General features: G+C 39.8%; 1 protein-coding gene across 8 annotated transcripts in view; it reads right to left on the bottom strand.

Moving 5' to 3' along the window:
- The window catches only part of TCF12 (transcription factor 12), a 158014-nt gene that overhangs the window by 76062 nt on the left and 55941 nt on the right, over nucleotides 1–26011 (bottom strand). The window lies entirely within an intron of this gene.

Raw genomic sequence — 26011 nt, 5'->3', positions numbered from 1 at the left:
TTAATATATATATTTTATTATTTTAAAATAAGAGTGCATTAAAAGATTAAAAGTCAGACCAAGCTTCAGAATGCAATTGTAAGCAGAGCACCATCACTAATTCAGAGCTTGTCAGCAGATGAAAACAACTGAAGATCAGTCACAAATAGAGAGCATTCTGCTCTGCAGGTAAGGAAGCAAGCTGCATTTCTGTTTACTGAAACACAGAAAGATGCCCAGAGGACTGAGCCATCCAGTTTGTAGCTGGATTTATCTTGGGGAGAAGGGTGCCTATGAAATGTTCCTTCAACATTATCCTAAACTTCCCTGTTGCCAACCCTCAGCAGCCCTTCTGGAGGCACACTACCTACTGTAAGTCCCACTGGGAATCTGCTCAGGCACTGGACAGGAAAGCCCAGACATTTAGGTTGCAATTAGGAATACGGGATAATGGTATCTCAAAGAGATGCAAAATGAAAGCCAGACTTACGGGATTAAAAGGTGAAATGAAGAATTCAATTTTTGCATCTTTTCACACATTTTAGCCCTGGCACTTAAATTCCCTAAGTTATAAAATGGAGACTGCTGACCCTCCATATTATTATAGAAAACTTTTACACACAGACTGTAATTATTTCCAAGACACCTTCCCATTCTGTATCTAGTCTCCTCCATCTCTGCTGTAAATTCTGAACTACACATTACTCCTTAATATTAAACATCTGTAAACACTTAGATAAAAGTCTTCTTTGTGTTCCCACTTCCTCTTGAGTCACTCATCCTAGCAGCAGTACTTCAAGCTTCTATTTAACTTGCTACGCAGCTCTCAACCTAAATTTACAAATTATCAAGCACCTTTCATCTGTAATGCTGTCACTACCAACTATGCATATGGGTCCTGCTTCGTGTCTTTATAGTGGCCTGGTGGAATAGCCAGAGTGCACCCTAAAGACTCTGCATCAAGCCCCATTTTAGGGGAAGCAGTTAGTACATTCAAAGGCAGGATCACCTCTCAGAGGGACACAGGCATTCCAGAGGATTGGGCCAACATGAAATGCAAAAAAGTCAACAGAAAGATTTCCACTGCCTTCACGTGGCCTCACATCCATTTTGTACATGATCTCATCCATTCCAGAGCCTTGATACTGAAGTCCTGCAGCAGGCAAATCCATCCCACTTCCTCTCACTTAAGTCAAATCACTTCAGCTCCTCCAATTCCTTCTCTCAGCTTCCTTCCTCCCCCCCCTTCCCCCCCAGGCAGGGTAATGACTTTTTATTTCTGTTCCTGTGTTGGTTTCTCTTTACTTCAAATTCCGTATTTTTAACTCAACATCACAACTTAAGCAAAACAAATGAATTTAGGCTTTCCAAATAAATGGAATCCGTTATTCCTTATGACATACCCATGCTGACTCCACAAAAATGCTTGTGAACTACAAATAACTATTTATTCCAGAGCAAATCCCAGTCCTGTGTTTCCTTTTCTGCATGCAGGGAATTCTCCTGAACACCCGCTTCTCTGCAGTGAGTTTTATGGGTTTTGGTATGCTACATGAAACAGCAAATGATACTGAATGATGACCCAAACTCATAGCAAGGCACTTGAAAAAGAAAGGTAATAAATGGCATTACAACTGCTATTGAAATGTGCAGATCTCTCCATTTTCAGATTTGAAATTGCACTGTGAAATACTGAACTGACGAGAGTTCCACACTACCGTTATATTTTAAAACTCTCACTACTTCTATGTTGATTCACATGCATATTCTAATAAAAAACAAAGCAGTACTGAGGTGATTTACATGGCTGCACTTTTACTTTCAGGGTCACATTCACAAAGTCTATTTTAAGGACCACTTTGGAAGCAAGCGCTGTTTTATGCAGCGAACTGCTATTTTCCCAGATGAATAGAATATCCATTCTTTGGCTCACAGTTTCCATGACACTAAAAACAAAACATTCATCGGCCCCAGCTCCGTGTTTGATGGTAAATGCAGCTGCAGCTCACAGCAGCTCGCGGCGTACCTCAGCCCGCCTCTGGTGAACAGAGGCACCGTATTTCCCCAGTGCAATTTCACTGCTTTACAGACAAGTCCCTTCTTGCCAAGCTCAAACATTTCAAACCCTGATGGTTGCTGTGTCTCAAAATGAAAGCCACTCGATTCAGTGAGCAATGCGAAATCTTCCAAATTGCCGAATAAAGCACAGAATCAGAATCAGCAACTTAGGCAGCAGTTGCAGCTGCCTGGCTATCAAGTTTCTAACCTAAGAATGTCAAACTGTTTGCCCATCGCTGCAATTCAAACTCACCTGCTGCAAGTGAAATTTTGAATAAAAACATGGAGGGGACTGATGGTGTCTGGAAAAAGTTATACGGCAGTTCAGAAACAAGGATCAGCACTCACCCTTCAGGCCTGCCTCTTTCCCTTAACAGAGCACCGAGGTAGACAAATTCTTACAACGAAAAGCACCACGAGGAGACAGTCTGCTCCTCTGTTAGCTAATAGCTGGATCCTGCCCTACATTGTACAGCTCTTCATCTGCTGCAGGTTCAGTTTAAGTACATTGTCACTCATCCTTTCAGACTGTTTAGCACAAACCTTGACTCAATCACAGCTCCGCAAAGCTGAAAAAAGGAGCTAAACAATTCTCTGCATTTACTGAAAGTATTTTTAGGCACCAATTCAGTGAAGCAATTAAGCACTTACGTACTTCCAAGTATATGAATGAACCAAATTCAGCAGGGACAGCTCGCACAACGTGAGCTGTGCACTTCAGAGCGCAGCGGGGGCTGCTGACTGATCCGAGCAACCGGTGACTCATCTCTCAGTCTACTCAAGGTGCTTAAAAAAATTCAACCTCGCACGTCAATAAGAACCATTTTACAACTTAAGGAAAGCCCTATTTTAAGAGGAAAAAGTGATTGCTTTAGAATATACAGACAGAAATGCATTTCCATTTTTGCCATAAAATACAGTAATAGCGTACGCTCCCCTCAAACAGTCGGATCGCAGCATGTGTGCACTCAAGGACGAGGAGGAGACGAGCCTTCCACGTTGAACGACTGGCACAGCATGAAGGGAACTCAGCAGGATGAGGCCCCCAGCCCTGCCCTCCCGGCTGACAGCCGTGCCGCGGGCTCCCCCTCCCGTCCCCACACGCTCCCACCGCACTGCCATGCAGCAGCCCACGCAGAGCAGAGCACATCCATCCCCAGCACCATCAGCACTGCTCTCCCAGAAAGAAACAGATGGGAAATATAAGCTAAAGGCATTTCCTTCTGCCAAGAAGAAAGACTTCTCTTCCAACCAAGTTCCACAAAAACACATAATAGGAGTGAAAACCATTAATTTGTATTATAATTGTAAGACTACAGCAACAGTTATTAATAAATTACACGAGCAAACCCAAAGTCAAAAACTCATTGCTCTTTGCACCCAAACCTGGCTTCGAGGTGAGGTTGAGCTGTATTTACAAACCACAGAGCACCATTCACTGGATGCAGGGAGGCACTACTGCAGCCTGGAAGAATCACCATGCTATTTGGTACAGCTCTGCAGAAACTCCTCAGTGGGTAACAAATACCAATGCTGAACACAAATGCTATCTTCAACATTTCAATTTTATTAAATATTTGCTGACTTTGACTTTTAGTTTCCTCATGAAGCCAAGAAGAAACAGTCAGCTCTCCTTACTGTTCCTGGAAAGAATTCTCTTATCTACAGATTTAAATTCATCAAACTGATTGCAACACTGGTGCACCTTTCCCTATCAGAGTGTTTTCTACCTGGTGGGCCGTACATGAACAAGATCCACCAGCTCACTGGCACACCAGATACGATGTTATGCTTCCTTCTGCTTCAAATATGGAACAAGTATTCTCCTGTGGTTTTTGTTGCTGCTGTTAAACAACAGCATTGTAGGCATATCCTGTGTTTTCCTGATATTATCGTTTCACAACTGTAGCAGCAATAGAAAACAACGGACTTTTCTACAGTAAGAATGCAAGCAACAATTTCTGTAAGTCCACAGAAAATTCCCACCTGGCAGTGATTACCATGCACAGGGCCTGGCATGCAGGAGGAAGATGAATGAATCCAGTACAGCTTTTTAAAGTATAATTTGCAGCATGAAAACCTGAAAGAATCCTCACACCCTAAGCCAAGACAGTCTCTTCACAGGTCAATTGTTAATGCTTTTTTATTCCTCCCTTCCCAAAAGCAGATCCTTCTGGCTGCTTACCTTCTGAAACTCAGGATGATGATTCAAGATACTAAATTGGGATGTCATCGTATGAAGTCAGCAATGAGATGTAGGCTGGACAGTCATATTGTACCTATAATCACAACCAGCAACCCTCTTCCCCAGTCACAAACCAAGTCCTCTCCATCTGCTCAAGTACTGGCCTAAAAGCTAACCAAACAATTAACAAATTGATACTCATCTGACAGAGGTTTAGAGAAAAAAAGAAAAAAAAACAGCAGCTATTTTGGATAAGGAAGGTCAACTACAAAAGATTTATAGGCTGGTGTTTAAATAAATCTCCCAATCTAATATTCAGAAGATGCTTGATTTTCAGGCACCCCATTTTATTTGGAGTTTAAGTCAACCACAGGCATACAGGAATGCTGAAGCTATCCCACGCAGCTCTACTTGAAATTCTCAATCTGGATTTATGGTCCCGACCCTTCAAACAGCTACATACGTGCTTAATGGGATTATGCATGCTTAAAGTCTCTTAGATGTACAAGTATTTATAAAATTAGGAAAAAAACCAGAAACTTGGGCATGCCAATCATTCAGTAGGAAGCATCAGATTTATAGTGATTTCTGTTGCAGTAAGACATTAGAAAACTCCCATTTTACAAGACGACATTGACTGAAGTAAACGAAACTATTTTAGCAGTATTTTAATGCCTTGTGCCACAAAAGATGTAAGATTTTTTTTTTTCTTTCTAGAAGAACATGGAGTACCATCAGAGCACTGCCAAAGAACCAAATGCTAATCAGAGAAATGGTCATTCTGATTAAAACAAAAGTCACTATAATATATAAGAAAAATCGGAGCCTTGTTTCAAGTAACTTTTTTTCCCCCACGTTCTCCCACAGCCTCATGTATTTCTACAACTGGAGGTACACTGAAATACTTTGTAAAGTGAAGCCAGGTGAGATATTATTAGAAAAACCTTGCATATGTATGTATGTATGTTTGTAAGCAACAACTCCACCTATGTTTCAGTATATCCAAAACATCGCATAAACACACGGCTTCACTGAGATTCTTCCTGTCTGAATAAGACCCATTCTCTGTTTACTACTTCTGATTTTTTTTTTTTAATTTAATTTTTAAGTCCCTTTCTTCCCCAATTACAAGCAGGAAATAAAAAGAACTGCAACTCTTTTATGTAAAGCAAATCCATCTGGATGTTTGCTGCATCCTATATTATAAACTTGTGATCCCCAACCAGAATGAGTTATAGTGAAGCTGCAGGCAAAATTGTCTCCATATACCACAATCCATTATCCCTGTCAAGTTAATGTTCCATGTTGAGCCATATGGCGTGGGTACACACTCAACAAAGGAAATTCCTTAAACTTGTTATAATCAGCACTTACAGTCATCCAAAAAAACTGACATAAACAGCTTTATTGTGTTTTGTGCATTTCAGCTGATATCCATGACAAAAAGAGGAAGCTTCAGGAAAAAGAGGGAAGGGGGAGTAAAGTTGCAATCATCAGAGGGGAGGGAGGGAGCCCGTAACGTTTATAATTACACAACATTCTCCTTAGCAAGTGATTTTCAATTACAATAAAGCTCAAGTCTCCCACCACTGAAACGCTGCACCAGAGTGACAAATGAAATAAGAAAACATAACCCTACCTCAACTCCTGATTTACAGAACAAGTAAGAAATCCTATAGTTTCAAAGTGCCTGACTCATGTGAAAGAGTCTCAGTTGTTTGGTTTCTTTAAAACCATTTTTAGTTTTCCTGACTTTGGAGAAAAGATCTTCCTTCAGCTGCTGCATAATTACTACGGATCCAACAATCCTTCACCAACAATGCAGCCATTGAGCTGAAAACTCTCTCTCTGCATTAAGCGTCGGTCAGAGCCGAACTGGGGGCTCCCAGAAGCCTCTGCTACCTGGCACAGCCCATCACATCAAGCCCAAGTCAAGGTACAAGCAGAGCAGAACTTCATTCCAGCCCCCGCAGTGACAACAATAAAACGCTGAGAAAACACACTATCAAATACTGAACTCAGCATCAATTTCTGTTAATTACAGCCTTGTCAGCAACGTGATTATTCAAACAGCTCATGCAAATGTTAATGAGTCCTTATTTGCATATTTATTTTTTCCTTTGTTGAAATGTCATTGATTATTACATTCTACAATGATGAATGCTGCTGATGATGTGCTCTGATATGTAATTAGTCATTAAGTGGAATGAATAGATCAATTATGAAAAAGGAGTGAGATTAAGAAATATCAAACAAGACCGCCCAATGTAACTATAGAATTTCTTTTTTTTAAGGAACTAAAATAATTTCTTGGCATTTAAAGTGCAACATCAGTAGTTTTCAATAAATAAACCACTACTTTTCTGAGGTTAAATAAGATCTTCCACATGCACTGCTACTTTGGTAATCTAATTACAATACTGCAGCGCTTGCGTAAAGCAGTAAGAACTGCGCGTAGCAGCACAGGTTTGGGGGGCTGGGACCCCCTCGGCTTCTTTGCTTTCTTTTGTAGGCTTTTTTGGGGTGGTTTTTTTTGTTCACTTGTTTGTTTGCTTCCCCCTCACAAGCACAGAGCGACCTATCTGGTCTTTTAGCTGAAATGAAAGGAACACGAGGACTTGCAGCAGCTCCACTTTGTTCTAAAGGCAAAGGCTCGGCTGCCTTTTGCGACCGCCTGCTCCAGCTCCTGCCAGTGTTGGCTATTTGCAGATGAAGGGGAAATAGGAGAGAAGAAGGAAGGAAAAAAAAAAAATGTCAACAAAAAACCACATTACTGCAGACCAGATGGGAACATTCCACATGACCAAACCAATCAATCACCTCGGTGGGGCGCAGGTGCAGCACAGCCGTGGAGCAACACACCATTTCACAGTCTATCGGGCACAAACACATGGTCACCAATCAATGGCACCCCGAGGACCTGGGGGGGTTCTCCCGAGCCTTACTGGTCCATGCCTGATGACTTCATAATCACACATCATTTCATTCACTGGAGGATACGAACCCGCATCCTAATAACCTTCCCCGAAAGCCGCCACGCTGTGCATATTAATAGTGCCGAGCGCTGCGCCGCTGCCTGCCTGCCTGCCGCCTGCACCGGGCGGGCAGCAACCTGCAGCTCCTGCTGCCGGGCAGCAGCCAGGGCAACGCCGTGCCTCGTGCCCAACAACCGGCCTGGAACGCTCCTACCTGCCACAAAGCAGCTGCTGGGCAAGGGGAAGGGGAAGGGACAAAGCGGAGGAAAACCTTGGGAAGAACGTACTGCTGCATTTGGCAGTATGTCAGATTAAATGCTGCAACAAACAGAACTGCTATTAAAGAAAAAAAAAATCAAAGTTAAAGCTATAAAAAAACCCGCACGCAACCATGCTTTCTAGGAGCCTAGTGAAAGGAGGAGCTTCATTTCTTTTTGGAGCAAAAATTCCCAGCTTAGTTTTAAAACAATCAGACAAAGAGAGAGCGACTGGAGGTAACCAGGCCACATCAAGCCTTGAATCTAGCACCACTTTCAACGAGGTTTTGCAAAAAAAGGCCAGTTACACACGTTCATTTGTATTCATGGTCCTGGTGACTTACAAGCATAATGTGCATTGCAGAGAAAAGGATATGGAGGCATTTTGGCCATTTACCACATTATACCACTAAGTACTCATGCCACTGAAAGATACACAGGAACGATGCGACGCAGTGCATCACCTCTTACAACCACACTATACTTCGGGACTAAGTCCTGTGAGTTGGTATTGAAATACAACAATTTGAACTGTTAACATGCTGTTTTCATGTGCTGAATTGTGCAAGTGCCCAGGTAGGAAGGACTCTGCCACCAGATACCTAAGCTTAGCTTTACAGTTGTTCCAACCCAAGCCATTCTACGATTCTACGAGTCTGTGAACAGCAGAGACCTCTAAATTATGGAGATAGCTCATGGCAATCTCCCGAACCACTCTGACTCATGTTTTCAGTCTTAAATTGCAGAGAACTACTTGGAGAAATAAGCATGCACAGTAAATAGTTGTCAGATTGTACTCCACACCACTACACGTTGCTTTAGGTCAACAGCAATTCCTTGTTCCTCATCTACAAGCCTATACGAAGAGACTCCTGCACACTTCACTAATGCAAGGAGGAAAAAACACATAGTGGGAGCAAAAAGCATATTTTTTTTAAATAGTTAGATCATTTGGAGTTTTGAACTGCTACAGATCTTCCCACCATCCTTTTTTGCCTTCTTCCTTTCCTAACATATCAGAAAAATGCACAAAAAGCATTTACATTTTGCTCTCAATTCAGTTCAAGTCAGTAACAAAGTTCTGTTAGAATTCACCTCTTCATAGGGCCAAACTGGAGTTCTATAACCCAAAAGCTACGCATGCCAAAAGGTGATGGACTGAGTGCTGTTGGACAGTGAACACAAGGGTTAAGGAGCAAACACAGGCAGTACCAAAAGAATATTCTTATCTTTTTGCAGAACTACGCTGACTAACAGCAGTTCAGAAAATGTTCCCCCTCCTCAGAATACAAAAATCATTAATCAATAAATCATTAAATTAACAGCCTGACACCCAATCCTATTCTGGGTACTTAAAGAATGCTAATTACAGAGCATCTGGGGAGCCTAGTGTTAAGACCAGAATATATTCTTTAATAAGACTGGTTTTAAATTAAATTCACCAGAATATATTCTTTAATAAGACTGGTTTTAAATTAAATTCAACTTATTTTATTTTGAGAATCTATGAAGAAAAAGAAATGCCATATAATGAATTAAGTATTAATATGAGTCATGCTTCAGATGCAACATGGGGGCAAACTGATGGCTATGCTAAAGACATAACATTTCCACTTCAGAGGCACGAACCTAACAGCTGGAGACACAACAGAAAGGACTGAGAGATGTATAACAGAGAATCTCACCCCAAAAGAATAAAGCTCAGGAAAGCTGAAAGCTACCTGTCAACACTAAGCAAGATGGGAGCACAAGGAGACACTCAGCACAAGTGCAGCACCCTTGTGCTTCATTGCTTTGGTGGCACTGCTTGGAAGCACACCCAGAGACTGCACCTCCTGCACCCACTGGTCAAAACTCTGCCTCTTTTCTCATCTGCTACATGGGGTTTAACTGGCTTGTGATGTTACACCTAGAAGTGCTAAGACAAAGTTCAGCTCAACACAATGAATTTTGTAAGTGGAACTTCAAAGAAAGGGCTCTCCCAGATGGCAAAAGGTGGTAATACTTGCTCTAAAGGACATTTCTACAGAGACAGCATGAAATGCACCGGAAAGAAAAACTTAGTGAACTTCTGAACACAACCTTTAATTAAAGTACATGACACGAGTCAGAGATCCAACGATGCAGGAAATACAAATTATAACCAAGGTTGAAGGATATCTAAAGAACAATAACGGATTTTAATCAGTTTACTCAAATAAATTAGGGAGTCGGATTGGAATTTTGATGTGTAAACAAAACAATGCACAGTAACTGAGACATTTCCTAGAGCAAAGGGCTTCAGCAAAGATTCAGCTTACACCACGGTTCTTACCCCCAAAATACACAGAAACAAAACACTAAAACAGGATACAAAATTAACAATTATGTAGTGTGTAAATTACTAAGATCTACTTTGAAAGAAGTAGCTTTGATTTATACACTCAAAAATTAGGCAAGCACCACTGCAGAAAACAGAGCCAGAAGTTAATGAGCAAAACAGTCACGAGAAAGGTTTCATCATGTGAGTGGAATGGTGACTGGTTGTAAGGCTAAAATGAAATCGAATGCTGTAGGAAGCAGTTGCTCGCAGTACCACAAATCAGTATTTTAAATAGACAGAAACGTCTCGGAACTTATGACTGTTAACAGCTAAAACTGAGAGGATGCCATGGCTTCTGGAGCAAAAATCCTTCAGTGAGATGTTGTCAATGTAAATGTTACCATTACAAATGAAAGATAATATTTTAATATTTTTAAAAGCTTAACAACATTTATTCAAAACTTAAAATGGCAAAGATAAAAAAACAAAAAACAACATAGCTAAAATTATATATTATATGCCTACCGTAGTAAACTCATTCTTTTAAGCATTCGAATCCAAAGAAAAGCTGTAGCACTGTTAGGAATGTTCTTTAAGTACTATAGAGCCAAAAAAGAATATCTGAATTTTACTCTTTGAAGTTTAGATACAAGCTATGAATTAATCAGAGCATTTTACCTAGCCATCTATACTGCCATTACTCAGCTTTACCCACGGTCAATAAAAGCTATTCACTTTATGTTTTGCTTAAGTAGATACCTTTATCATCAGCTGTTAGCATCAATCTAATTTCCATTCAAGCTTCACAGCTGTACTCTTTAAAAAGAGAGTATTAAATCTCGGGCAGACATCACTGCCTCTGACATAAAAATAAGTATTTTTTATAGCTAATCATGCTATGCTTTCAGGTATTAAATAAAATTTTTGTTTCAATACAATTTCTTCAAAGTGACACAGATGGCATACATTCAGGTTTCCTGCAACCATCAAACTTGCAGACGTATACAAGTAACAAAACCAAAATGAGAAATAAGCATTCAAGAAAAGGACTAAGACTGTATCCCCCACCAGTAGAATCTCACTGCAAAGAACTGGAATTACGAGGGTTTTTTTGTTTGTTTGTCAGTTTTAAATGAAGGCATTCGGGGTGTTTTGTTGTTTGTTCTTACAGTGTTTACTGGGCTGTTTATCATAAAAATTTGTACCTTTTACATTCTCAACAGAAAGGACTTTCAAGTTATGGTATACTTGGTGCCTAAGCTACTTAGAGCAGTTCTTGGTAACGAACAATTGTTCTTTCTTGGTGTTTTTCCATGTTTTTTTTTTTTTTCCCCCCCATTTTTTTTCTTTTTTTTTTAAAAAACAATAATTGCAGAAAAAACAAACATGAGCATCCCTGAGAAAAAAATAGGGAGGAGAAAAAAGAAAATGCATGGAAATATATTTAGATTTGTCTTCCAAAGCTGAAAACAGCAGCTCTTCCAACAAGGCTTATTTCAGCAAAAAATGGCAGGACAACAGGACAGAAAGGAGAAAAGCAGCTTAAATAGAAAAGGCTATTCAAAAAGGGATGAAACACAGCCATCTAGCAACTCACAGTTACATTTTTATTCCCTTTTTACATCACAGCAAACGTCTGGTCACAAAGAACAGAGGGGTTTTCTTAGAGGGAGAAGCAGAGAAGGCAAGCAGCTACCTGTTCCTCCAGAACCTAATGGCAGCAGGCCTTGAACAGGCTGCAAAGGGAGCGAGAGAGCTGCTCTGCCCTGAGCACAAGGGAACGGAAAATAACAAAGCAAAATGCTGGAATATGTATCGTCCAGAGGACAGCAAAAAGGAAGGAAGGACAGGAATATAAATAGAACAATTAAGAAAAAAAGAAAAAGCTCAAAATCCACTTGCTATGCTTTGTCATTTCCTGTGTCTTATTGCTGACATATTGTTTTTATAAATTTGCAGCAATAGGAAAGATGCATCTTGCCATAACAAAATGTTCAGTGCATACAGTGTTAGGCCACTGGACTTGAAAATGAGAGAGCTGGATATGAATTTAAAATTTACCTGCTACAGATTTTGATTTATTTGAAAAACACAAACTACATTAAATACTGAAACATCCAAATACAATTTAAAAAATCCTCCTAGTGTGGTCCTCAAGGCTCCCTACATCAAATCAATGGAACCAATAAAGGACACTGCTGACCAGCTATCTGCGTAGCATCGTAAAACTTTGGCTTCAGGCTGCCACTAATCCTGTCTTACAGGCCAGTACAGTGAAAGAACATCCAATGGTGACAGCATCAAGAAAGCTATGAACACGCTTACACATTGTTGGTTTAGTTTGGGTTTTTTTTGTTTGGTTGGTTTGATTTTTTTTCAATAAAGAAAAAAAGGCAGGAAAACAGTGGACAGCAGCCTGCAGCTACCATCACATCATATGATTCTTGTAACAAATTAAGTAAAACAAAGACAAGAAAACAACAAGAAGTTCAAAAAGATGCTGTCTTTTAAAATCCAAACTGATTCTTATCATGCCTTATTTCTAATCAGGATTTTTGGTTAGGAGTGATGTCCACATATATACTCATATGATAACAAAACATAGAAATGAAACATGAGGAAAGTTTGGATTTAGTACTTTCTAAACTGGTCACACAACAGTAAGCTCAGATGGCAAATCTAACCAAACATCCGTGGGGAGACAGAACCAGCCTTAAGGCCTCGAGAGCAGAAAATCTCCAGGCAAAGTGATTCATCATGTGTGGCAAGATGACTGTGACATCTACAGATTCTTGCCTTGAGCAGCATGGTACATGCTACAAGGGATCAAACACATTCTGAAAAGCATCCACCGCACATCTCAGAAGCTTTAGTAAAAAGGACACGCTTCCAATAACAGAATACTGGACACGAAAAAAGTCCACAAGAATTTGCAAGTTCCCCTTCATTGTACATGAACCTACGCTATTGTTATAACATAGAAATAAGCAAATTTTCACTCCTTTTGCATTTAAGCTTACTCTTTCAGAGCTAACCATTTGATGTTTCAACATCTGGCTCATGTTTCCCCACGTTTATTAAGTCATAGTGTTTAAGTTTGTTCTGAAGTCGGCCTTCAAGAGATTATCATTTCTCCCACTTCAAGCTCTTCCTCCTACTGAATTTTATTGCTCCGCTGTCCATTCTCCACAAATTATCCTTCTAATAAGCAATGCATTAGAACACCTTCACTGCAACATGACAACAAACTCTTTTGATCTTCTAGGCCAAGTCTGCAGTAAGCTGTCCTTTCAAGAAGGATACTTGGGGTAGCACCTCTGTTCAGAACATGTACCTAAAAAAATGCTTAGGAGACAATGCTTTTGAAAGCACAAGCGTACTGGAAACAAGCAAAGAAACCCATGCTAGAACAGAACCAAGACCCAACTAACACAAGTATCCCATCTACTAAGAGCAACATATTTGCAAAATATAAACAAAATGGCAGTTCTCAAAACATTCAGAAACAGAAGAAATGAAGAAAGCAAATGCAAGTACAGACAGGAAAAATCCCCAAGTGCTACTGACAGCAGGCATGATGGAACTGCTCAGATGGAACCAGCATACTGATCCGGACAGGTAGGTTGAAGGGACAAAAATTACAGGTTTTGCTGCACAGTAAAAGTACAGCAGAAATTATGTTCTATAGATTTGAGGACAGATGATTCTGTTGACTTCTGTGTAAGTTAAAGGCTGTATTATTTTCTACTTCTGGTGTTATGACATCTTAGAAGAAAAACTGGACCAACGACATACAGCTGTGTTGCACCAAGTGAGAAAGCAACATAAAAGCATCATTAAGAAAGCAAGAGAAACTGAATATAAGCGAAGAGGCAAGCCCAAGAATTAGCTTTCTGTTCAGTAGTTGTAATAAAATTGGTTTATCAAGCAAATAATGATGTTTTAGAGCACAGGTAAAAAGAAAAAAAATGTAACCTGTGCTCGGATAAATAACATTCTGCTGATGAATCACTGCCTTTCAATTCAGTGTTCTATTGGCATTTGCACTGCTTCTCTATCATGAGAGCAAGCTGTGTCTCTGCTGGGGAAAGAGGGGGAGGCACAGAACAGCAGCAGGAGGAGTGTAATCAGCAGTGACGCTCGGCTTCTTCATACTGCAGGATGCCCTGTTCCAACCAAATGCTGTAGATCCAGTTAAAAGCCAATATCCTGAGTTCAAGCCATTTGTGTTCCTAATTGTCTTCAACACAGATAATACACAATATCTACTGTGGTTTTCTCAAATTTTCTTTCTCTTTTCTTCTGTCCTAAATACATTGCTGGAAGCCCACTGTTTAGTGCACATGTAAGCAAACTATTGTATAGAAAATGATTAACAACTGGAGAAACAAGTGGGATTTTTCCCTCTGCCAACAAACCATATTCCTTTCCATATTTTGCAAATGTACCACAGAACCAATGAAAAACAGCAGTAATTCTCTCCCCAGCCCCTATCCCTTGCTCCAGAATAATGAAGGAATGGTTTATAATTATTGCATTTTTACTGCTTCACAAGGTTTGGTTGTTCGGGGATGTTTTTGTTATTTGTTTCTTAAACCATACATCTTTGGAACCACATTTTTAGGAAGACAGATTTCTAATGCAATTGTAAAAACATACACCAAATAAAGAACGCACACGTACACTGGACAAGAGTATTTATTACTACTGTGCATGTGGCTGAGTGCCAGGAAGCTGTCAAACAAAGGAACAACATCATACAGTTGTTTGGCACTCAAGGCTGAAATCATTGTGAAACATGTACTGTTTATAAATTGTCACTGATGAATAAAAGCAGAGAACAAAAAAAAAAAAAAGGAAATGCAGCCAAACACCACAAAGATGAGGCAATCATCTCTTCCCCTCCTACCACTCTCTCCATAATCAAATAAAATAACACCCCAAGCCCTCAGTACACCGGGCAGGTACAGTACAACGCTGTAAGAATTGAGCAACCAGGAGCTACTAATTTTCAGGTTGTGCTCCTGCAGCTCATAAAACTGAACGCAGAGAAGTGATGCAGAATCAGATGACAAAAAAAAAAAGACCACCAAAAATGTGGAATGTGCACTTCTCAGCCTTGCTATTTATGAAATATTTTGAACAAGAGTAGTGCTGGTGATGTTTATCTTAAACTTAAAATCATCAGTTCCAGAAGACAAAGAAAAATGGTTTCAGTGATGATAAAATAATATTAACAGATTTCTCACCACACAACACCGCACTCCTAGAAAAAAACAACACCCTCTCCTATCACTGGGAAGAAAGATTTAGTTCGCTTCAGGGAGAAAAAATGACATTCCTAAGCACAAACACAGACAGAGCTCTAGCTCAGAAAAAAACCAAGAGCAGTTTCTGACCTTGCATACCTGTATCAATTTCAAATGATTGCTGCAAATGCAAAGCTGCATAATTATGCAACACAGAGACCCGGAAACAAAAGCTCCTCTAAAATTAAAAGGAAAACAAATAATGAAGGAAAACTTACAAATGTGAAAAAAAAAAATCTCCTGTTTTGACTGATAAGTAAAATATGAAGGTGTGTTAAACGCTTTCTATGGTCTACCAAGTACATGAGCTTCTGCTAATTCCTTTAAAGCATTAAGACAGTGGGATCAGAATGCTCTCCATCATATTTCTTAAGGCAACGCTACTTCCATGACAGATGTGTATTATTTACCGCAGAAAAAAGCAAAGCAAAACTTTTCTTTGCTCCCAATATGCAGAGAAGGGCAGTACCACAAAAGAAGCGCACAGGTACGTCCTTTTCTATCTCTTCAGAACTTAAAAAAAAAAACAAAAAAACAAGCAGGATATTAATTTATTTATGCTGCAGTCATGCACTTCAGTGTGCAATGCAGACCCCAGGGAGTGGCCTTGATGCTTACAGCAGTGTTAACAAGTCATGCATTATTCTCCAGTCTCTTGCCTTCTATGTCTCATTATGTAGGAGGAGAGATGGAAAGATGCTTTATTTGTACTGCATTTGTGCCTAGAGTGCTAAGTTTATTACACAGGGCCCCATTAAAATGCTGGGAAGCAAGCTAAAATTTTGTTACAGTTATTGTGATGGCAGTACTTGTTCCACACATGGTCTGCACAATCCTAGTTCCTCAGATGAGAGGCCCGACTAATCACAGAGCAAACTATTTGGGATTCTGAATGCAAGATTTGCTAGCAACGTGAGAATGCATTTTCCTAGCTTCCTTTAGCTGGATCAAGGCCACTGGTGCCAGCTGTAATGCCACTGATATCAACTGAATATGATACTATACACCAAAATTGGATTCATGTCACTCCCAAGAGAGGAAAAAATGCCTCTTATGGACAAAATTAAGGAAAACCCAAAGGAGTAAAAAGCAAGACTCCACAAAGACAAGAAATTTGCAGGATACACTGGAGAACCAGGTTTGTCCTCCTCATCAGGTGAGCATAAGGAAATGAAAAGCTGAGGCACTACACTGCCGGAAGAGCTTTCCCTAGCAGAACATAAATTTGTGGTTCTCATTTGCCACTGCAATTGGAATTTGCAGATTAATAAGAACTTCCAGGGGAGACTTGTTTGCAGTACAAGATGATCTTGGAACACTTGGTTCTCAACTACCTTTAAGATTCATGAATAACTCATGAATAGAGATAAGCTGTTTTAAAAAAAGCAGCAGAGTCCATCTCCTCTTGTTTCTATGTTAAGTGTTTCATTTCTTCCTCTATTCAATTTCAGTGAACCTTTATGATGAAATACAAAACTCAAGGCTATCTGTTTCTCTAGAAGAATCACAGCAGCAGTAATCCATCAGCTTCTTTCATTTCACATATTAACGCATCATCAAACAAAACCCAAAGCAACCAAGCTTCGGCCCTCCTTCCACCAAATGCTATCCCAGTGAAGCTCCTACACACAAGGATAACAAGGTATCTACTTCTTGAAGTGACCTGAATACCTGAGAAGTAAGTCCTCAGATCTCCTGGCTGACCTCCTGACAGACTTACAAGCATCAGAGTGACAGAAGCTGAACTCTTATTTGAAAGCAACAGTGCTGTTTGGCCATGAGAAAAAGCAGAGAGAGGTACGGAAAAAGCCCCGCATATAAAGCATGGCCATTGCTTAGCAAAATGGGTTTGCTGTTTTTTGGTCTTGTGCATGTTTCTGTTACATGAAAGTCACTCACCTGCTTTTCAGAAAGCAGATTTTCATGCACTGAAGCAAAAGTGCCCAATTTGGAGTACTGCACACCAGCACCAAATGACAACTCTATGGAAAAAGTACAGTGGTCACCCAGAAAACGCCAACAATGGTAGTGCAGTCCAACACCACCCTGTACACAATGCGTACAGTCCTGTCTGTGGCAGTTCAGCTGCATCCCTTTTTTGCCTTTCCCTGATATTCCCAAGGTATCAGTGCATCTATCAAAGTCAGGTTTCCTGCAGCAACGAACTTCTGACTTGCCAAAACCATCACCATAAAGCCACATTAATGCAAAAAACATAATGCTCCAAAAATCACAAAAGCCACTTACCCAGGTACAAGCAGTCTGGTTACATTTTGGTTGTTCAGATCAGAATTTCATCACTGGACACAGGCTGCTAATTGGTTAAAAACTGGGCTGCTAGCAAATGACAGGCTACAGCTACGTGCACACAGGAATGAAAAGAAATTAATGGAATGAAATCGAGATCAAGTAAGTGATTTTTATGCACCTGGCAATGAGCAAACATCTTTATTGCAAAACAAAGACAAGCCATGAAAAATTACAAAATTATCTTTTAATCACCTATGAGCTTTCTACAGTCCCCTATTTGAACAGGGTAATAGTTATTATGTAGATCCCTAAGCAACTGCCTCATGGGGAAGTTACATCACCAGTATGGGAAAGAATCCTCCCCTCCTCCCTTGTCCCTAGAAAGGAGCTTGGCGCCTTCAGACAGACTGAAATTTAAAATCCTACAGCTTCACCCAGCTGATCCCAGCCACTGGAACACATCTACAAGTGCCCAGGGATGGCAGGAACCACAGGAGAGAAATATGCCCTTTCAGCATTTCATGCACTGATGAGCCTTGTAACAGATAAACATACCCTGCAGCAGCTCAACTGACATGTTATAACAAAGAGGAAAAGCAGGACTTAAAAATTTCATCAGATTACTGTTTATTCCCATTTCAGAGTCTGAGTACACTGTGAATAAATCAACACTTAATGTATCAGACCGCGTTAGCTGAAAACAAAGGTTTTTGATATAAAATTTTATACAAAATAAAATAGTTTAACATTTAAAAAGCACAGATTGCACATTAAAATTCCTAGACTGGCAATTCAGAAGTGCTTAGCATTGACAAAAAATCTGGTTAGGGGTGTAAATGAAACATTTTTGAAGACAACAACACTTGGTCTGACGCAGGTTACGCCAGGTCACACTGCTTCTCCTGGCACGGTGTCCTACAAGGAGGGCCACAGTCAGACTTGCAGGTGGGACACACTGGGCTGCGCAGGCTCCCACAGTTCTGCTATGGCACCTGCATCACTAGCAGCACCCAGAGAGCAGCTACCCCCAGCTATTCCTAGCACAATGTTGAACAGTGTGAAGGATTTTCAAGGATAGATTTCTTCATTTTCCAGAAAGAAAACATGCTTGTTTATTTCCCTTGAACCACAGCGTTGCAGACTAAGTTTGAAGATGACTCCCACACTGATTTAGAGACTTTATAATCCTCTGAACTTGCACAATCCTAACCTCACTCACTAAGGACAAGCTGCCTCGGCACTCCAGCATCACTGGCAGGGAGACAACTCTGCACCTGCTTGCTCCTTCACCTCCCTGCCCTGGAAGCTGCTGGAGGCAGCGGCTCCGGAGCAGCTGTGGCTGTGCAGCACGCACCTACCTGGCAGCTCCACCTGAGCTCCTCCTGGGGAGGCTCACTGCCCGCTGCCACAGCTGCAAATCCCAGGGGGAGAGCACAGGTGACACCTGCTGCAGCCCAGCACCAAGGACACAGGCTCTGCTGCGTCTGGAGTGAGCCTTGAGGTATTCCTGTATTTAAATACGTGCTAGGAAAGTTATTTGATTGAAATATTACTGTAAACAGAAGGGAAAACTAAGCTATACGCGTTCCTGTGAGCAAAAACCCAATGGTAAAAACGCCCTGCACTTGGCGCTGTCACTAAATGACTGTGTAATTTAATTTCCCAGAAACCCATTAGCTTTCACAAAAGGAAAATGAAGAGCGGATGAGAGCAATTCTTTAATGTGAGCGGAATTTATTTAATGTAATACCTGGAGGGGGAGGGAAACCATCTGAAACCGAAGCCAGAGCATCACACTCTACCACGCATCAGAGCGCAGCAGCACACAGAGCGCAGATCCAAGCCCAGAGGAGCCTGGCTCATGGGGATCTGCTGCTGCCCAGCAGCACGGCCAAGGGCACAGCCCAGCTGCAAGCACAGCAACACAGCATGCACTGCTCCAGCAGCTCAAGGAAAGGAAAGAGAGAGCAAAAAATACACCTCTTCTCTCAATTAATGGAGAGTTTATGTATGAATGTGGGAATTAAATGATATGCATAATTATCTGGGAGAGAAGAAATCACTGAGATTTAACTGAAAGCATTAAGCTTCATCATAAACAACAAAATACTAGGAAATACACACCAGATTCTCAGCCAGTCTAGAATACTGTATCAAAGCATCAATCAAGCAGTTAAGCACAGTGATGTACCTCCAAAATAAAACAAACATTCTTAGATGGAAAATTAAGCATAAGTCTCCTGTTTGCTAGATTACATGCAATCCTATGGACAAAAACTAATTAAAAAATCAAAACAAAACTCATGTCTACCTGAAGCAATAAAACAAGAGTTTTAGTGGAGTAAAGCAACGGTAACAAATGCTTTGGGAAAAGTAGCAGTGATGTATTACATATAGACAAACTGGCCCAAAAAGAGCCTGCATGCAATTTTTTCACTATTTTCTACATATCAGCCAAGGATGCTTACGTAAGCCAAGAACATAAGTGTGTTCAGTCCTGATATTTTTAGCTTCAATAATCAAAGCATTAAGTGATTTAATAAAATGTAAATGTAACGCTGTGCAACTGCCTGATGCGAGCTACTGCAAAGTGAAATGTAAGGAATTTTTCCAGTATGGGAAGTTTACACCCCATTGGTTTGTGGTGGACCTGTGCCATGCAGCAGGAGATCCATACTCTTAATCCATGGATGGCTCTGTCGTGCATATATCTTCATAAAAAAAAAAAAAAAAGACATCAAGAAACTTCTTCTGAACTCTTGGCCAAAGCAGTATTCAACAGATAATTAAGCACTGTGAAGCTTATAAGCAGTCTTTTCCGATGAACACACTGCCCTGCTCACATAAAACAGTATGAACTGATTCACAGAATGGTTTGAGTTGGAAGGGACCTTTAAGATAACCTAGTTTCAAGCCCCTGCTGTAGGCAGGGACACCTCCCACTAGCCCAGGTTGCTCACAGCCCCATCCAGCCTGGCTTTGGATGCTTCCAGAGAGGGGACATTCACAATCTCACTGGGCAACCAGTTCCAGTGTCTCACCAGCCTTACAGTAAAGAATTTCTTCCTAATATCTAGTCTAGCTCTACCCTCTTCCAGTTTAAAACCACTCCCCTCATCCTGTCAGTACATGCTGTTACAGGGACTCCCTCTTCCCCAGCTTTCCTTTAGGCTCTCTTTAGGTACTGCAAGGCTCTTATGAAGTCTTCTTGGAGCATTCTCTTCTCCAGGCTAATGGGCCCCAGATCTCTCATTCTGTCCTCATAGGAGAGGTGCTCCAGCCCTCTGACCATCTTTGTGGCCCTCCTCCGGACCTCCTATAACAGCTCCATGTCCTTCTTGTGTTTGGGGCTCCAGAACTGGATGTAGCAATTCTCATAATCTTTATCATATGCTTATTTTGTCATTTTCTTCTAGTATTTGCCTCACTCTTCCTAGTGAAGTCTGTTGATTACCAGATATTCTTTCCTCCATTCTCCAAGTTAATGCTAGTGTAATAAGTTACTACTGGTGTGGATAAATTATTTCAAAACAGTCTTGCTGTTACTCACATCTCCAGAGATCGTTTTCATTGTGATGTCTCCATGTGTTGAGTTAGTAACGACTACAGAAGGCAATTCAAGGAAGTCTGTTATTTTGGACAAATACACAGTGTGCCTGCTCAACACTCGCACCTGCCCTCTCCCTCCCTGAAAGGTAATTAAAGCAGCATGCTTAGCAAAGAACATAATGCCATAATTCTTAACATTTGCCATTTTAACAGCTATTCACCTTTGCTTGTTTTCCTTCAACTGAATTCACCATCATAAAATCATTTGGCTTTTGGCTCTCTCTGATCTCAAAATCCTTCTACTAACACGCTATGGAGTTTAAAAAACAACATCCAGCTAGCAGTTTTCCTGAAGATTAGTTAGATTCTTAAGTGACAAACAACTCAGATGCACATCTTTTAATTCCATCTCACAGCTAAAAACCCTCTCCTCTCTCAGCCTCTACAAAACACCACCTATTCAGAACAGTACCAGTCCTGGCAAGCTTACAGAAATTTCAGCTATTTACCTGATCTCTGTATAAGAATGCTTGTCCCTCCACCCAGCCAACTGGTCTGTTTACCTTGTAAGTGAAACAATAGAATTTACAGTGAAAATTAGGTGTAGTAATTTCACTCATTTGAAAGAAGCTGGGACAGAAATGCAGCCACTCTTATAAACCTACAGAATGAGGCAGTCAAGTTGATTAAGCGAGAAGCAATGCTGCAAATAGAACACAGACAAACCCAGATATTAATCGCTCATATAATTAACCCACTAAATGAGTCTTCAGTTTCACAGCAACCCAAAAGACTGCCTTTGAAACCTTTGTGGAACTTGGCCTCATCCCAGCAAGCACCTCTCCATTGCTGCCACCCTTTGCATGGCACTGTCTATCCACCATCCACCAACCACGTACCGCACTGATAAAAGGCAACGAAGCATTAATAAAAGATAACATAAAAGCGCACATACATCGCTGTAGGTCCTGACTGTTTGGTAAATGACAAACCACCTGACTCACACATAGCAAAGTACAGCCAACATGAAAGGAAGATGCACTGAGTTAAAAAAAATTACCCAGCTTCCATCTTTATTAGATAATACTCCATTCTGTTCTTCCATTTATTTCAATCAGGACAAGAATCAGACTTTCTATTCACTGTACTCAATAGGTATAAGAAACTATTTTGATTACCAAATCTAAAGCACTTTTAACTCTAATAAGCTGATAAGAATCTATTAATAAGCTAGTAATTAGCTCCTACTCCCTCCCTAATAAACACTGCCTGATATGTCTTGATTTCCCTGCCTTGTCAGGTCATTCATACTCTTCAAGCTGCTCGAAAATACAGTGACCACAGAAAGCACAAGGCAGAATGCTAGAAAGAGAAGCACAGCCATTAGGACACAAACATGATTTGAAGAACTAATACACTGCAACTCCTAGAGCTGGATCCACCAGTGTGAGTGAGTAGGTAAGGTCAGGAAGAAAGGTGTGATCGAAAGCTCTCTGTGCCATTCTCACACATTTACAGCTTCTGGTTATGGCAGTTTCCTTTTATCCCAGCTGACAGATCTTCAAACCCTGTGGCTAGCCTAGGAACACCCTGGGCTTTAAAGTTTAATCAAATTAAACTGTAAAAACAGTAGATAAGTAACTGGAAAACAAGGAAATATACTTGAAAAAGAGATCGCTATCTTTTAAATGTAAGGGACTTGTTTCAGCATCTTATATTCAAGCTTATGTTCAGCAACCTTTCCACTTACCACGGATTAATTTTTTAATGACTTTTCATCACATACAAGCCTGTGGAACTGCTCAGCACACAGAAAATGAACACAGGGCACAGCATAGGAATGTTTTGCTTTTATCCTTTCTTTCCCTTGTGGAAGGACACAAAGACCCCAAACGAAGTTGCCCACTTCAAATTTTCAAGAACAACTAACCAAAAAACCTTTACACTATACACAGTAATGATCAGTTCCCTCTCCTCATGGTGAGCAGAAGTAGAAAAGCTCAGTACAATAAAGTTCAGGACAGTACAACAGAAGAGATAATACTGAACGCTTGAAGGGTCCCAGCAAAAATTGACCTTCTTCAAGTACAGAGAACTAAAAGGCAGCATAATTACGGAGGGAATAATCTGACATCTTCGTGAGTAGTTTTCTAGAATGTAATTAAAACAGAAAGTGTTGAATATGCAAAGAGTATCAAATCTAGATGGAGCTGCAATACAACCAATATATCTTAGCCTGATTTTCTATGTATTGCTATGGATACTAAAAGACTGTGCTGCTGCCAAGAGGATTCGGTGGTTTCACTTAAAACACAGGCAACAGCCCTTCCTTTTTTATACTCACAAATCAACAGGATAATTCTGGAATTCATTAACGAATAACACTAACCAATCCAACATAATAGCTTTACTTCCTCTGCAAAACACTTCAAAAAAATATCTAAATGAATATGGAAATGCATCTTTCTGTGGCAAATTGTTCATTATTGAATCATTATCAACTCTTGTTAGACAAAATTCCTCTCTTTTGCAATGTACAAGATCATTAAAATGTTTGAGAGCTCCATCATGAAAGACAGTGGCACTTTATAATCCGCTATCTCTTCAGGCAAATATGCTTACGGCTGAACATAATACACAAAATAACAACATCCCCTTGACACACAATTCTTTCTTTTAATGGTGCTCTTAAGTGTTGACAGCAACGGTGAAATATGTTATTGCTAGATGGGTTTGTTGGTTTGTGGGTTTTTTTTACATATAGTTTTTAACTGTTTCAGAGATGCATTTCAGTGCATCTGACGACAAAAGTTGAGGAGGAATGCCTCCAAGACCTTTTGCATGGAACCCTCGGCACTCCATCACTCCTATTAGCCCAGTAAGTTATTTCCTGTCAGCTCATTAAGTTTATATCCTAAAATTCCAGCTCCTTTCAGCCTCTCAAGACTGCACAATAATCAATCAGTGCACTTATCTGTAGTGACCAACAGAACGGATGCTTTCACTTATTAATGGGAATGTGTCTACAACTTGATAGCAACTGTGTAACTTCTTTTGTCTAACAAAGCTAACTAAAAAAGTTTATTTTTCTTTTCAGTAGTAGAAAAAAAAATCAGATACAACTACTAAACAGAAAACTTTCTCCCCAAACTTCCAGACTCAACTCCAGATATGTTGCAAAAATTAATGATGTGAGATACGATACACCAAGCTGCATCCCATACAATAACATAAAATCAACATTTTTTAGTTTAAAAAAAAAACCACAGGTGAAATACTTTTCAATTATCCTTTTAGAGATTTAGTTGCACTTCTTAGATACAGATAGATAGATATATACCAGAAGTTTTCTACAGTTCTTTGCTGCAAATGGGGGGAAATGGGAAGAACTATTTCTTCAACAAAAGAAAACCCTGAAGAACTGTTAGCCATAAAGCATTAGAAAACTATTTCAGTTCACAGCTGCTGTAGGCAAGCAATTGACATACACACATCTTACAGTGTATCAATTCTCTCTACAAAGCAATCTCAGTGGAGGCTTCTTTGCAAATCTGTAGGTAATGATGTAATTTTATTATGTTTAATGGAATCTCTTAGTCATCTCTTCTATTAAAAACTAGGAAGATACAGTTCCAATTTTTATATTTAAAGACATATATGGTTTAGAAATGACTCAGAACAGAAACATGAACAAATAGCAGAAACATGAAAATAGCTTAGTTTTGGTAATACAAAACAAAAAAAAAAATCAAATTTTGCTATGCGTGTTTGTAAAACAACATCAACATCAGCTACAAAAAAAAAAAAGCCTCACACATGCTACTGATCAAAATACCAGAGCAGCAACTGAGGTAACCTGCCTTTTTAGTCTACTTTAATTAGAAAGAAACAAAACCAGGCAACATTTGAAAGAGTGCTGTCGGTGAGGGCAGGAAAGGAAGCTCTACTCTGCTTTATTAAAATAAAAAAGGGAATCTACATTCGAGCTCCGTTCTCTTCAGATATAGGTATCACTGATCAATTGATACAAACTCTCTGCGCATGGACTACAGAGCCAGTCACTCTAAAATTACGTCCTTTCAGTTCATACAGGAAGGTTTAAACAAGATTTTGGTTTTGGCAGTAGCTTTGCTTTGCCTTCATTTCAGAGAAAATTAAACCAGTAAACAAAGATTGAGCAAAGTAGAAAGATTTCCAAAAGAAATTGCAGACCACCAGGATTTGGATTTGGATAATCCACTTAGATTACCATGGCTATGTCTTAAAAGGACAATACTGAGATCACAAAATAGGTCATGTCTATGCAAAGCAGAATATACAAGTGAAACAATGTCTTGTTTGCAAATTTGGAATAAACATTCAGATTGACCTCTGTGTTTAGGGTACAAGAAAAAGATCGTCCCAACACAACGTTTTTCCCAAACAGTACATATTTGGAAAATGACATTTTTATGTTCCAAGCTTAATGAGAGTTTCAGACAACGCCATCAGCACATTAAATAAGTTTCAGGTAACAGTGAAGTCCAGGAAAAGAAAAACAACATTCAATACCTAAGCCAGCAATATAATATTTTTTTTTTTTTGTGGATATGTTTAACTTTTCAGTTTCAAAAGCAGAAAAAATGCTGGACACCCACAAGCCTGAAAGCAGTAATATTTCTTGCCTAACAAAACTGGTTTTTGCATCTACTTCTTAGAATTGATAGTGTTTCTAAGAAAACAAATATCAAATGTATATGAGAATCAAAATCTAAAAAAAAACCAACACAAAGAAAATCCTTAAGGAAACCAGTGTTTCAGGGATCTCAAATATTAGAAATCTGGATTTTTTCTTTCTTTTCTAAGTGCACAAACTAAAAACTGCTGCAGATACCTCCTCAACAACAGCAAAGAAAATTTCAGCTTTGAAATTACTGAAGTTTTACAAGAAAAACCAAAAATCAAAATTAAAAAAATTATCAGCTTTCCATATCAACTCAAATTCCTTCTGAAAAGTCATAGACAATGGCCCTTATAAGGAATTTGCCCAACATAGAAGTGTTTCAACAGGAAAGTCATTGTTGCTGTGAGTAACAAAGCAACTTCCAGATGCTTGATGTGTCAGGCCTAGACAAGGAGATGAATAATGTCTCTTTCTGACCAAAGAG

This window comes from Tympanuchus pallidicinctus, unplaced genomic scaffold (assembly GCF_026119805.1).
Source record: "Tympanuchus pallidicinctus isolate F22 unplaced genomic scaffold, pur_lepc_1.0 scaffold12, whole genome shotgun sequence".
Taxonomy (NCBI): domain Eukaryota; kingdom Metazoa; phylum Chordata; class Aves; order Galliformes; family Phasianidae; genus Tympanuchus; species Tympanuchus pallidicinctus.
Note: the sequence above shows the minus strand (reverse complement) of the source record. Positions and strands in the feature narration are given on the sequence as shown.